At 47.9% G+C, this 15,383-nt stretch overlaps 1 pseudogene; it reads right to left on the bottom strand.

Moving 5' to 3' along the window:
- Positions 1-8,089: 8,089 nt before the first annotated feature.
- Positions 8,090-8,222, bottom strand: LOC142576910 (U5 spliceosomal RNA; annotated as a pseudogene).
- Positions 8,223-15,383: the final 7,161 nt, after the last annotated feature.

Below are 15,383 nucleotides of genomic sequence, written 5' to 3'. Positions count from 1 at the left end.
TTTTGAGGACACAAGTCCGCCTAATAAAAATTTAGTTTCGCCATTTACAGTTTTGCTACTGTGTTCGTCCCAATCAATACCACGTGACAATACTACAAATCGTCCGAAGGCATTGCTGTAGGGGGATGTTAAAAAAAAATCACGAATATTGGTTGAAAGGTAAGACACCAGAAATATATATGTAGTGCCAGGTGTTCGTATACTGAAGAAGGTTTTTGTTTTGCTGGGCTTGTTGGTGCATATTAACTTACGGGTGAACTGCGCGAGCACGGGACGAGAAAGGAAACAAACAGCAGCGCAAACTATCAACATACCATTTATTTCAACATAGAGCATATTGATCAGAACACTAACATATATATATATATATATATATATATATATATATATATATAGAGAGAGAGAGAGAGAGAGAGAGAGAGAGAGAGAGAAATCGCCTTTACGATTTATTGCATCGGTTGTGACTGGCCTTGTCCTCAAGAGAGCTGGCCGAAAATCAAGAAATAAGGTTTCTCGATTTCAGACTTCACCTAGCTAGTGATCATGTGTGCTGGGCTTATGCTCCCCCGTTCTCAGAAGGCTCTTCTGCATTTTTCACCGGCACATTCAAAGACAGTGAAGCGGGCAGTGGCAACGGCTGTTCTTAGGGACACATTAAACAGTCGTGTGTGCATGAAACGGACAACAATTTCAAGTTGCAAGTTGGCCGGCAACGACCTGCGGGCTTCACGGAATATTTGCTGCGCAGCATTGCCGGGATACTTGTTCAAGAAGCGCAAATTGGAAGAACAGTGCACCATATCACCAATGACAAGCGGAACACCACGGTGACACCGTACCTTCATGAGATTTCACATTACAACAAGAAAATTGCTGGGATGGCCGGGGTGCGAGTTGTTTTCTCAGCGCCCAAAAAACTATCACGTTTACGCAGGCGGGTCATCCGAGATGATGAGACGACCGAAAAGTGTAGGAAGAAGCACGCGAAGAAATTGGTGGGTTGCCGAAGCGATGTTTCGTACAAGGTTCCTCTGTCATGTGGTCTCTCCTACATAGGAGAGCCGAGGCGTTGTGTTATTTACCGCCTCAGAGAGCATTCATGAATGCCCAGAACCCGCCAAGGAAGCAATCTCGTTTTGCACGTGTCGACATGTAGCGATTTCAAACCAGTTTGCACGCAGCACTATATTGAAAACATACAAGTATCGCCTCATGCGCGAAATATGTGAGGCCCACGCTATCCGCGGAAAAGACGATTGCGTCAGCACCTCGTCAATCGATCTAACAGATAACAAAATTGGCTACCTTGGATAGCAGATACTCATTCCTCGACAACCACGCGAGCGTTCGCGTCAGTACATATGCTCCGCGTATTTTCAAATAAATCGTATGTTTGTTTCTTTTCTTGTCCTGTCCTCGCGCAGTTCACCCCCAAGTTAGGAGTTCGTCTTCGCGTGGTGTACGGCCTCCATATATATGCGGAGGCTGTACACAACGCAAAGACGAACTACTAGCACTACCCGGACAAGAATGCTTCAACAACGAGGATGCGCGGTTTGCAGCCGCTTCGCATCAAATTATGCCATCATCCTTATGCTATATTTAAAAGAGATCGTAATAAAAAAATGAAATTTCGTTTGCGAATTGATGCATTTGCATACTGCATGTCGATCACCTAGCTGGTACATGAAGTGGAAAAACGAACAGCGCTAAAAACGCGTCCATGCAAAAACAAGACAGCGCACTGCCGTGTCTTATCGTTTGCAGGTCAGACTTGTTACAGCTCAGGTAACAAGGTGTTCACCGTTATTTTCCAGCCAGACCTTCTAGTGAGTGATACGGCCACGGCTACGCACAACAGAGAGCGGTTGCTATATTTGCAAGTTTCCTATAACTCAATACCACATTCGGCGCTCTGGGCATGCTATATTATTCTAGATTTAAAAATAAAAGAACGAAGCTTTGCGTTAGAACTTCAATAGCATCATATGATGAAAGTTTCACTCACTTTTTGTGAGCTACTGTCCAACTTGTTTCAAGAGTTGTTTCGAAGTAACTTACGATCATCGTATGTGGTCATCACGCACATTGTTATTTGAACATACTCGGGAACTGAGGTGGCAGACAGTCCGAAGCAGGGCTGCTTCCTAGAAGCCTTTGCGAAAATTACGGCATCCGTAGTTCGCAGTAAAATAAGGGCAAGTAGCTCCGAGATATTTGAAAGCGTCGTGTCTCCTGACACCCGTCTATTCTAGAAGTTGCCGAGACCTTTAGTTAGGAGCGGCTCTCTGCAGCAAGCAGCACGTGTTACCATGTGGCCGGCGAGCCTCAGCTAAGCGACTGGTCACGGCTGTCTGGTGTTGAGCGATCGGGCAGTGACGAGACACTCCCTAACTCCATAACTATCCACCAACTTAGTTCTTGACACCTTCTATGCGTGCACCCCCCCCTCCTCGCCATCCTCGTATCCACCATGCACTCCACTCGTTTTCTTAACATTCTTTTCCGTTAGTCACACGCTTAAAAATTCGCCGGTTTGTTGAACGGTGTGGTGGCTGCTAATATTCCTATATTTCTATTTCTGCATGCACTTCGATGCCATTCTCCTACGTGCCCTACCACCTGTTTGTTTTGGCGGTTTCATAGCTTCCCTAGCCCCCTACCTCCGGCCTTGATATATTTTGTCGTGCACAAATCAGCGTTCTTTTAAAGCGAAGCTTTTATTTTTCAAAAGTTTACCCGCGTCGGGGGTGGTTCAGAGTGCGTATATACATGAAAGGAGCAAGGCAGAGAGGAAAAAAACGCGGGAAATTTGTTTGGACCTTTGCAACGCGTCGAATGGGCACAATGCCCTCTGGAGCTCCCAAAACCACTGCAGAAATTGCTGCGCTTACCTTCCTAGTATACCCAAGTCCACAGGGAAGCTGGAGGGAAGAGAGGAGGCAGAGAACAGTCTTCCCGCTAATCGCTCGCTGTTCCCCTGCAGGGGGGGGGGGGTGGTGGAAGAACAGGGAAAAGGTGACGTGATAAGACAAGGAAACGCTACTACTACAGACACGACAACGATTGCGGGGAAACTGGTCCAACTTAAGTTCTAGGTACGGTGATATGACAACCCCACCCCTCCCCATTCGGGCCGCCACAAGCCCTCGCTTTGCTCTCACGTGCAATCTTCTACTTGCATCCATGTCGCTCTCTCGGAGCCCACCTCCTGAAACTTCCTGTTACGTGAGACAGGGGTGGGGGGTTGACTTCGACCACTAACGCCCCATGGCTACACCAATTCCGTCAGGTCATGGTCGTCATAGAGACGTCATCATCTCATTGTTCTCCTGTTGTCGTCACAACATCGTCGTCGTTACACCAGCGTCATATCTTACTACTCCAAATCTTATTGTCGTCATGTCGTCGTCATTACACGCCTTTCTCGTGCAATCAATATCATTCCTTCTTGGTCATTTCGTCACTGCGTCGGCGTCATAAAGTCGGCGTCATGCTTCCATGTTCAATGGCAACCTTCGCAAGCGACTGTTATAGCAAAGTGGTACGATAATGGCATATGAGGCATATAGCCGACGTGACGAAAGCCTTACAATTGCCACAACAAATGTTAAATAAGCGTGACTTCAGGAATATGGTGTTTCGCTACATTGCTCGATTACTATTTGCACTGGAATCGACAAAACGTGAGATTAGTTCGACCATAATTTACTTTCCCAGTATAAAGCTATACGCCCAAAAATATGGACGCAACCCTCAGAGTTGGGACAAACCTGAACAAGAATATCGCTAAAATCTGGACATTAAACACCAAGAAATCCGCACACATTCCGGGACTTTGCCCGGCGCACCATTGCGTTAAGCTTGTTGCCACTGGCATCGAAATGTATCATGCTCTGGCCATCATAAAAATTAGTGCTGCTTTTCTGTATTCTCCATCGTCGAAATGTAGCTGCCGCCACTGGGATCGAGCAAACGACTTCGAGTAACGCCATAGCCGCAAAGCTACCACGGCGGGCACAGAAGTGTTGATCTGACGTGCGGGCGCGTCCGCTGTGCGGCTTAGATGCTACGGTGCTTAAACAGTGCGACTTTGAGTCTGCACGCCCTGCGTGAGTTATCCGCTTGACAAATTTGCATGGTGTTTGTTTTGCAGAAGTAGAGAAGCGTGTCGTACCGTACCTTGAACTCAAATGTATCCCATTTGTCCGCAACCGTTGTACTGTCTAGTGGTATAGTTTCTCCTCGCCTATTCAGGCCGAATTTTCCCTCTCCCATGGATTTTCCTTCTCCTCGCCTATTCAGGCCGAATTTTCTCTCTGTGAATACCCAAGAAGGTAATTATTGAATTTTTGTTAATTACTTGAATGCTTGTTTGATTTTTCGTTCTAGCAATGACCGCCTCTTCGAATAATCCAGCTCAAGGACAAGAATTGTCCCATCAGCTAGAGGAGATTTTTAAAAATTACTAGACGTGCCGAGACATGACGTGACTGTTCATGCCTCTAATGAATATATATGTGTAACTTTAAAACAAATACAACGTGTCACCTCGGTCATCACTGGTTACATGCCCCCCCCCCCTTCCGCAGAAGCCGCATACACTGCTCTCATCTCTTGTCTGTTATTCAAACTTGCCCACGTCCGTACGTATTAATAGGCGATTTTAATACCCACCATTCAATGCGGGGCTCTGCTACGATGAACGCCCGCGGCAGGGACATGGCTGATTTTATACTGAATCAGGGCCTCATTTCCATCAACAATGGGTCCCCTACTTTCCTTCATGGCGCATCGTACGGACGTTTGCCTGGACGTTTATTTCTTTTCGAGAAGCGTTTCTTCTACTGCGTGTTGGTGTGTAGACATAAAACACACGGAAGTAACGATCTGCCGACGTACAAACAGCTAAACTGGTTCCACCGTCCAGCTGCTCTTGCTGTGCGCTGTATAGATTGGCAAGCTTTCGAAGCCTCTGTGAATTCTCAGTGCGGCGGCATCCAATCCTTTTCGGAAATAGATAATGTTATTGCATCAGCCCTATCTGCAAAATCAAGGCATGTCATCGTGAACAGACCCAGATCGCAGATATACGCGCAGTACGAGCACCTCCGTGGAATCCGTCACCGCTCGAACGAAAGTGCAGGAGAACGAAGTCGCCGTAAGACTTATCTACTTCTCGCCGAGCCAAACGTCATGTACTTCGGCACCCTGACAAACTCGATAAGCAACGCTCGAGAACATTTTGCGGCTCCCTAGACCCCAATAAACGTGTATCTACAGAATATGGCAGGTTTTACGGAGCCATCAGGCTTCGCACAATCACCTACGCAACAATCACATCCTCTCCGAGCTGTGGCATGGTGGGAGTGAAGTGGAAGTGGCTGAAGATTAGTGCCAATTACTCGTAGCGGCATCAACCTCACCGAAACCACTTTCGCATTGTGGCTCACCGCCACCTTGTGACGATCGCCTCTATCTGCTGTTCACTGTGCATGAGCTGGACACTGCGATTTCTGCATCGCGACCCCCGGCCGTCCGCCTCAGTGCCTGATGGCATCACCTACTGTGCCCTCTCTCACTTGATCCAGGAAGCACGGAAAGTCCTTCTATGATTCTACAATTACACGTGGCACACGGCGACAGTTCCGGACAGCTGGAAGTGCAGCCGTGTAGTGGCTATTTTGAAACCAGGAAAGTGCACATACGAGCTTTCTTCTTATAGGCGCATCGCTTTAGCCAGCTGCGTCGGCAAAGTAATGGAACACATGGTGCGGAGGTGCTGACAATACTGGAATGGCTCTTGGAGAAAATGCCAGCTTGCATAACTTTATGAATTCTGCAGAGGGCGGTCATCTATAGACGGCGTTATCGACCTCGTCTCATGCGTAGAACAGGAAAAACAACGTCGGCGATTAGTGGGTGCAGGTTTTTTTTTTACATAAAACGCGCTTATGATTACGTCCTTCATGAGACCATTCTTTATGCGTTTGCAGTGAAGACCTTGGCATAGGCGGCCGACTCTCTACGTGGATCTTCAGCTACCTTAGCGGACGTACTATTTTTGTGTCCGTTAAGTGGGGAGCCACAAGGTGCGGTCCTCAGTCCTCTGCTGTTCAGCATCACGCTTATTGGCCTTGAAGCTGAACTCCCAAGCAATGTTAACATCAGCGCATACGCGGACGGTATATGCATATGGGCATCTCGAGTAACGCGCCCGCAAATGAGTGCAAGACTACAACGAGCCACAACCGCCTTGTCGAAATACTTGCGCCGTCAGGCCCGCAACTTTCCGCAGTAAGATGTGCTACAATGACAGTCGCAAGGAAATAAATGAAGCGGTATCCTGTATTCGTTGCCGGAGCAGTGATCCCGGCTGTCACGCATCATAGATACTTAGGTGTCGTTACTGACCGCAGCCTATCTTGGTCTAAGCCCCAGTGCACTGCGGACCAAACTATGAAGTTTTATACACGTTCTTCGGGTTGTAGCTGCACAAAGACGGGGCCCCGCTGAACGAAGTCTCATACAGCTATATCAGACGTTTTTTGTGGGCTGCCTACGATACGGCATGCCGGTGCTTTTCAAAGTACGTTGAACTTGTCCCCGGTCACTGGAAAGCCTTCAGGCCCAAACTCTGTGAGCATACCTAGACCTGCCACGGTGTACATAGATTTCCGGCACCATAGAAGAATCATGGACCTATCCAATTGAAATTTACATGTCTTGGGAACCACTTCAAGTTCACCTCCGACTTCTGACTAGACACACATACCATCCCTTGTGTTCAATTCAAGGAAGCCACCCAAGCTGCACCTACTCAAGATGTCTCACTACTCGCAGACATATCATTCTCTTAGACTTCGCACCTACCGTTATCTCTGAAGTGCCACCATGGACACTGAAAAGGCCACAGCTGCGCCTTCACACAAATGGGATTTCAAAGAAGTCGCGTATCCCCTCCGCTGGCCTAAAGCAACTCACTTTGGCCCATTTGGCTTGACTATACGATGGCTCTGTGCACATATACACAGACGGGTCCGTCACTTCATGCGCATCGACCGCGGCCTTTGTGATCCCTCACCTGGACACATCCCGCCAATACGAATTGAACCCCAAATCGTCTTCAGCAGCTGCAGAACTTGTTGCATTACGGGAAGCTGTCCTTTTTGTCTCCTGTCTGTCACCACGTACACAGACTATACTTTCTGACGCAAAATCAGCGCTGCAAGCCATCGATTCTCTTTCGAGGAGAGGCCAGCATGACATGCTAGCATAAGCTAGACATCCTACATATATTCGATCTTGCTCAGATTAACGGACTCTCAATTGCCTTCCAATGGGTAGGTGGTCACTGTGGCTTGCTCGACAACGAGCTACCTGATGCGGAAGCAAGAACCGCTATCTCTAAAGCCGTCAACGTAAAGACCCATACTCGCTAAGCGATGTAAAATCGTTGTTCACTACACTTATGCGAGACTGTACAGCACATTATTGCGCTCAACCAGACCATCGGAACAGGCGCCTGCGTGAAAAAGACTCTGACAGGACTTCCCGCTTCCCGGCTATTGTCTAGCGATCCCAACGAAATATGCTTCGTCAGATTCGCTTAGGCGTCGCCTGCACTCGACACTATCCACATCTCATCGGCCATGCGGACAGCCCGAACTGTGAATGCTGCCATGTGCCTCAGACGCCCCAGCATCTGTTTTGCGACTGCCCTCTACGCATCACAGCAGAGGCCGCTCGATTCTGCGCTAGCAGACATTAGCACGCAAACCTTGTCTGAAAATACTATTTGGTCGGCAGTGTGCAACCATACCGAAATGTCAATAGCTACAAGGGCTGATCTGAACTACTTGAAGATGACCGCACAAGACTTTAAGGAAACCATTGCATATATATGTATTCTTTCTTCCTCTCCTCATTTTCATCACTTTTCTGGTCCCGTTTCTTTTATCCCCTGTGCAAAGTAGCCCGCCAGAGCATGCTAGCTCTGGCCAACCTCTTTGCCATCCTAATACATTGTATCTCTATTAAAAATTCCATAATGTATCAGGACAATCTGGTTTTGGCTTGACATTTAAGGCCTCACTCAAACAAGTGTGGCCTCACAATAATTGGCCTATAGGCTCATTGGAGTGCCCCCCCCCCCACACGGTAACCTTTAGTAAAAGGCGAAAGGTTAGCTCGTGTGGGGTCCTGAGGAGAGACCTGAGCAATAATTACCTGTCCACTGTTTGGAGCGGGGTATTCGAACTTAACCTCACACTGTAACAGCTTTAGCTGTTTGTTCGACGTAAATCATTTATTAGGCATGCCGAAATGAGATTGTATTTCAGCCAACACATACAAGTTTTGCCTGTAGAACCTTAAATTAGATCTTATTGAAAACTTAGAGCTATGAGCGTAATTGTGCAGAACGCTCTAAGCGGCGACATGCAATTCGACCTCGGAGAAAGGGTACTGTGGTAACGGCCAGCGAGCTCCAGAGGGTATTGCCCACGTGCGACGCCATGGAAAGGTACAAAGGACATTCTCGCGTAGCCTATCCACTCTGCTACGCTCCTGTCATATTATATGCACGCTCTGACCCTCCTCCCGACACGTCGTGCAAAACAACAGCAGCAGCAGCAGTAGAAGTGTAAAAGTCGTAGGACGAGCCAAAAAAACTTGGCTTTAAAACTCGTCTGACAATGCTATGAATGCTGTTCTCGTTAACATGTGTCGCCTCACGCGGTGATTTGTTCATTTGCCAAGTGATCACCATGTTATTACACAATTGACAGTACGTCACTTTTACAAATCAACTTTGTTGATAGCGAACCCAGACTTGTCCAGATTAAAGTCGACAGATGACGGCATAACAAAAGCTGCCAACAAGGCTTAGCCGGGACATACGTAGTGCGTCAAGAATATACAGGTCCGACAAATTAACAATAGACATTACAAATACAACTTACCATTTTAATACACATTACAAATACAAATTACCATCTTAATTCATTACCTTAAGGCACATTTTGCAATTTACCATTTGTAGCCGGTAAGTTTGCAAGGCGTATCCACTTGGAATTATTTTCCAGAATGACTGTCAGTTTGAAGATATGCGCCATCAAACTCGCCCTAGAAATGCACTAGTGTTCCACAAACTTTTTTGAAGAAACCATCATTTCTGCATTGAACCAGAAAAGTAATTGGAACGCCCATGTATTTCATTCCATACTTTGTGAAATAATATCTCGAAACTGGTGTCATCCTGGAAATTCATTGCAAGTGGATACTTTTGCAAGCTCACCGGCTACAATTACTGAATTACAATATGAGCCATAACGTAACTAAAAAAGAAGTTAATTTGTAGATTTTGATTGTCGTAGCTGAAACAGGCGATTTTTAAAATTTCCATAGTACCTAAAAATGATCACCCGGCATGGCGGCACACACATGTATCGAGACAATCTGGTTTTGGGTTGACATATTAGGCTCCACTCAAACAATGGGTCCTCACAAAAATTTGCCTGTAGGCTCATTCCCCACGGTAACCTTTAGTAAAAGGCGAAAGGTTGTGTTTAGGAAAAGTTTATTCAACAAGAGACGATACGAACGCTGAGTCACAATCACGACACAATTCCACCAGGACAATGACATATACAAAGTACGAAGCACTGTATGCCTGGCACGTTGTCAAAGAAGTGTAACACATAACTACATAGACCCACGCCACACACAGTTACATAGAAACTAATTGTCACATTATATAAAATGATGTTGATATATACAGTGTACACTAAGGTTACGTACAATGATGAAGTGAGAGAGACATTTTAAATAATTTTGAGGTGTTGCTATGAGATGGCTATATTCAAAAATGATCAGGTATACGAGATCACGCACATACAGAAGTCACATGCACGTACATTCTGTGCACATTCAGTTTACCCATCTGATGACCTGCCTACAAGAACCAGGCTGGTCGAAAATTAAGCCATACACGTCTATCAGACACCGACAGGAAACGACACAACCACTGTGGAAAGGAACTCTTCTTCCCCAAGGGATAACCACTCCTCTCAGAGCAACAACAGTAGCTCAAAGTGGAGCCTCCCCAGAAGTGGAAACAGAGCACCGCGACGATGTCCTGCGGACTTGCCCCGCACCGGTTACGCCATAAAAAAAGGCCCCCGCAGCAATTAAAAGTCGCGCAAAGCGGCCACGGGAGCAGCGACCAGGTGTAATAAACAGGTGAACTCAAATACCACGGAAACCAGTATGCAAGGGCCTCCAAGATACCCTGGCAATGACGCATTGCAGCAGCACATGTTTGTTGGATTCCTGAAGGGGGCATTTTTTACACAGGAACTAGAGGAAGAAGTTAGGCTGACACTGTATTCAAAACACGGTTTTCAAAAACGTCTACAGCAGGGCATACCTGTCGTATGCGGCGACAATAGGCCACCGCCGTAGAGTAAAATGCAAATGCGTTTAACACTTGTGGTCCGTGATTTAAGTGCACGCTCAGTAACATGTAACGAATTTTTGTGCCAAGGAAATAGCAGGTGAGTACACGCGCAGTACACGGATCACGCTGTAACAGATGGAGCAGAAATCGAAGAGCAAGCAGCCGGCAGCCGGAAGCGGACAGACACGGATGGGAACGCGAACCAACCGTGAGTGCGTGGTTGGCCAAGCGCCGCGCGACAGACCAGTTCTGTACTTCCCGACCATAAGAAGCAACCATGAAGGAACTGCTGGGACCTAGTAGCTCGTAATGGTGGCTGTACAACGTGACAAACGTACCACACTCGGCCGCAAAATACCTACTGTGCTAAGTACCTTCTTTCTAATATAGAGGTACATCATACGCTCGAACCTCTTGAATATTTCGCCTTATATCTTCAGGAATTGAGAGCCACGCAGAGTCTGATATGCCATCATAGGTGTAATCAATGCCTAAAATACGAATAGAGTCGCTCTTTTGAAGACGGGAAATAGGATTTAGGCGTGTCTGTGGTGAACCAATGAACACATAACGACATTTTGAAAAATTTAGCGCAGCGCCTGAAATATTCCCGTACACAGGGAAAATTCGAAGGCAACGGGATAAGCTATCTTCATTCCTGAGATACAATGTGATGTCATCGGCGAAGGCTGTCACCTTCACAACACCGCTACCCGGCAGTGTGAGACCGCACACGTGAGGATCTCTCACTACTGCGCGTAGAAATGGCGCACGGCTGAGCACAAAGAGCACTGGGGATAGAGGGCACCCTTGACGAACACCACAAGTAAAGGGAAATGGGGCACTTTCCCGACCATCAAGAAACAATGTACTTCGGATATTTGAATAGGCAGCCCTAATAAGCTAAACGAAATTTGACGAAAAGCCAAACAAGGTCAGTACATTAAATATGTAGCTGTGTTCAAGGCGATCGAATGCCTTTTCTTGACCTAGGGAAACTAAGAGAACACGCGCTGACCTGGTCAGCGTGTATGTCATTATGTCACGCGTAACGAACGAAAGGCTGTGTCTCTCTGCCAGGGACTCAGCATGCCTGATGGTGTTCTATTAAGGAAGGCATTAGGCTTCCCAAGCGTCGGGGGAGAAAAACCGTACAGGTTTTGTAGTCAACTTTTAGAAGCGGGATTGGCTTTCATTCTTCTGGATCAACTCATGATGGATCGTGCTTAGGTATCAGCAGAATACAACCATCGCGAAAACTAGACGGGAATTCAAAGTTCTCAAAGCAGCGGCTGATAACACACACGAAATTGGCACCAATATCTTCCCAGAATGTTAGATAAAACTCCATGGGCAACCCGTCAGGTCCTGGGGCCGAGCCACGCTTCATGGAAGACAATGCTGCTTTACCTAGTCAGCTGACGCTTGTGCACAAAGACGTTCAGTGTCTTCAGGTGGAACCTGAGGCAGCTCACTAATCATTTCGACGTTATCATGACCCATTCGCATATTCGTACGCGCCATGTTTTTAAAATGCGATACAAAGAGCAAATAATCACGCATGGGAGGCGACATAACAGGAGGAGGTGCTCTAGGGGCCACAGAATCCAATGCATTCGGCAGTCTTGAAAGCGAGTTTCTTGCAAAGCGCAGAACTTCAAGGTGTGCACACGGATTACGTCTGCATCGCCAAGCCGACGCTGGCAAAGACGACGCTGTGATGAGGTGTTGGATACGCCTGCGTAGCTCGCACTGCCATGACCGCATCAGCGGAGTCGGTTGATTGACCGAAGGGCAATACGGAGCTTCGTGACAGTATCGGCCAGTCCTTCTGACGTGCATCGTCTGAGTGCACGACCTTCGTCTGAACAATGCAGACGCCACTGCACCTTGAGCGCGTTCCATGACCCTACGTCGGAACTAGAAACAGAGGTTTGCAAGACTCGTGACACACAAGAGCGCGATTGCGCGTCATGTAGAACGCGGATGTCGAGGCGCCAAGGTCTTGCTAATGAAGCCGCAGGGAAGCAAACTTCAAGCATTCGCCGGTGATTGGAAATATAAGCAGGAGCTAAAGGTAAAGTTATTACATCAGATTGGGAAACATACTGAGCTAAATTGGTTGGCCCATAGGCACGGTATAATCTGCTTCACGACGCGCCGCGTCGCTACGTCCAGACAAATGAACCATGAGAAACTGGTGTGCATTTAGCTCGGCTATGCCACGATATACGTAGCGAAAGCTAAGGCATAGCATGGTTAGCCTTAGTTAATCTTGACTGCAAGTCCAGGTTATTCTGGTTGTCTAGCTATGTTGCGGTGTTTAGCCGGTCGTTCGGCGCGCTGTTCGTCTGTTTCCTGGGCGTTTCGCTTCCTCTTCATATCGTTCCGATGTCGATTCCAGGCCTCCTCCTGCTTATCAGAATTGTCGCCCTCCATACTGCAGCTACAACTGTGGTTGCGGCGCACACGAGCTCTTCTTTTCAATCCTCCGACATGTTATCAGGCATGCGACGCAGTTGGCGAAGCGAGCGGAGGCGAGCGCAACGACGACGAACGCGGTGTGCAGTCATACCAAACGGCGGATGCGGAAAGGCGCGGCGCTGCGCACCGGCGGAACACCTGTGGCTCGGTGCTACTAGTGGCGCATGCGCAGTAGTGACTAGGGAGCGAGAGAGAGAGAGAAAGAGAAATATCCACGGCCGCGGCAGGGAGCGCGTTGTGACGTCATGTGCCTGCTCGGAGCACCGCCACGGCGAAATCGAAAGTTCGTGGTCAGTAAAGCTTTCGCTTTAAAAGTCGATATGTATTCAGCAACGAAAAGTGTTGGACGAGGTGATGCAACTCCCGTGCGTTCCAGTTAGGGCGACCCCAGCCGGGCCTTGTACATCTGCTCGCGTGTCTAAAACGCAATTAAAATCCCCAACAAGAACTACGTGACGACCATCCAGAGAATACACGTCCAGGTCACGAAAAAAAAATCATAGGACTTGGTGGCTTGAGCAGGCCCGTAGATGCACAAAATCCGTAACCTAAATGAAGATAGTACACAATCAAATGCCAATATCCGCCGTATCCCACCATAAAAGACGATGATCTCGCAACAGAGTTCTGTCGAAAATAATAATACCGACTCCACTAGAGCGTGACGTCGCGAAAGAGAAAAAAAGAATCTAGGTTGAAAGTGCGCTTGAAAGTAAGAACATGCCCAATAGTGAACAAATTTGTTTCTTGCAAGCACAGAATGTCCCAATTTTTAGCGCGGGCTACGCTGATAATTTCGGCTTGTTTTACAAGACTTCGCATTCCGTGTGCATTTAATGAACTAATTTTCAGGGTCTCAGCCATATCTAATTAAAAGTGTTGCCTAACTGACCTACTTGTGTTGTTCAAGTCGGCGCCCCGGGAACAATTCCAGGGGACTTGCAGTACACACGTCAGATCTTCCACACTCTCGAAGAAGGCGGAGGTTTCTTTGGCCGTTGTAACTTGGCGCGGCGATCCGGGGCACAGTCCGAGCCAGAGGATGACGCCTCGGCGCGCTTTTCTACGTCGAGTCCATCCACGCTTGGTGAAAGTTCAACGCTACTATCAACTCCAAGGCTGAAGCTATATTCAGATGATGATGATGATGATGATGATGGAAGCGGGTGGGCTGTGGGATCGATGACATCGCCGCCGAGAACTTCTGTAGCCGGGGGCTCATTCAGATGCAACGGCGAAGTGGCTTTTGCAGAAGAGTCACAAATCGGGTGTGGCGTTGCAAGCGACGCAACTGAGGCGGATGAAGGCACCGCAGACTTCGTTGGTGTAGCGAGCGCAGATATCGCCGGGCCAGGTGTTTTAGCCGTGTCGAAAACTTCGGTGCAATCAGGACTTATGGCAGCAGGCGCAGTGGAGGTGTCACCGGCCACAACACGGTTGTCCCTCACTGCCTGGGAGGCCGGTGAACATGGTGTGCTGTGATCGGCCACGCCACCAATAGCACGGTCCTCCCTTTCGGCTGACGAGGCCGGCGAACATGGCGTGTTTTGAGTGCTCTAGCTGCATGCTTCTTCTCTGTTATTTGCCGACGCTGGTTCATGCGGTGTCAAGGCAATCTCTCTGGTTACGGTGCCACGCGCCGTCGTGACCGCAGCTGACGCCGGCGGTAAGGAGGGAAAAGGTTCAGCAGTAGAGTCTGAGTAGGAACGCCGCACAGGGCTGTTATAACTCAACTGTCATGACTGCTACCGGGCGGGAACGGCATCCGGCCGGACGGCCAGGAATATAATAACGCCCACACAAGAACAGGAGCACTTCAGTGACAGCCCTTCAGTGACATTCAGTGATTCAGTGACATTATTTCAGTGACAGCCTTTTGTTTATTCAGTGACAGCCCTTTGTTCAGACTTTCTCAAGCAAAGCCACCTAGAAAAAAATGTCAGGCCTCCGCACGCCGGTGTGACGTCACGCTAGTCGGATGAGCCGGACAGTCGACGCCGTCGGCGTCTCCGCGCCTAGGTTCGTTGCGCTTGCAGTGCGTCTCTTTGCGCGTCGCGGATACTATGGCATGAGAAAATAAGTGCTGTCCTTAAAGTGACAGCAACCTTTAAATTCAGATGCTTCGTTTCCAAAGCAAGACACGTATAGCTGACGCAAAAAATAAGGGGGAGCCGCTGGTTCACCGCAGTCAACACCACCATACAAAGCAGCATTCTTTCATACCTTCCTTAGATTACTTGATTGGCAACATTTTTGTTTTTTGCGTGTATCGCAACACGACCTGCCTTATTGTGCTTGTGATGTTTGGTCGGGACTAAGACACGCAAACTGCATGCTGCTTAGTCACTCAACTTTAGACGGAACGAAAGAAAGAGGAAAACTGCATATTGAAGACACAGAATATACTTTATTCACAAATGATAAGAACTGCATTCAGAAA

Source organism: Dermacentor variabilis, chromosome 3, assembly GCF_050947875.1.
Source record: "Dermacentor variabilis isolate Ectoservices chromosome 3, ASM5094787v1, whole genome shotgun sequence".
Classification (NCBI taxonomy): domain Eukaryota; kingdom Metazoa; phylum Arthropoda; class Arachnida; order Ixodida; family Ixodidae; genus Dermacentor; species Dermacentor variabilis.
Note: the sequence above shows the minus strand (reverse complement) of the source record. Positions and strands in the feature narration are given on the sequence as shown.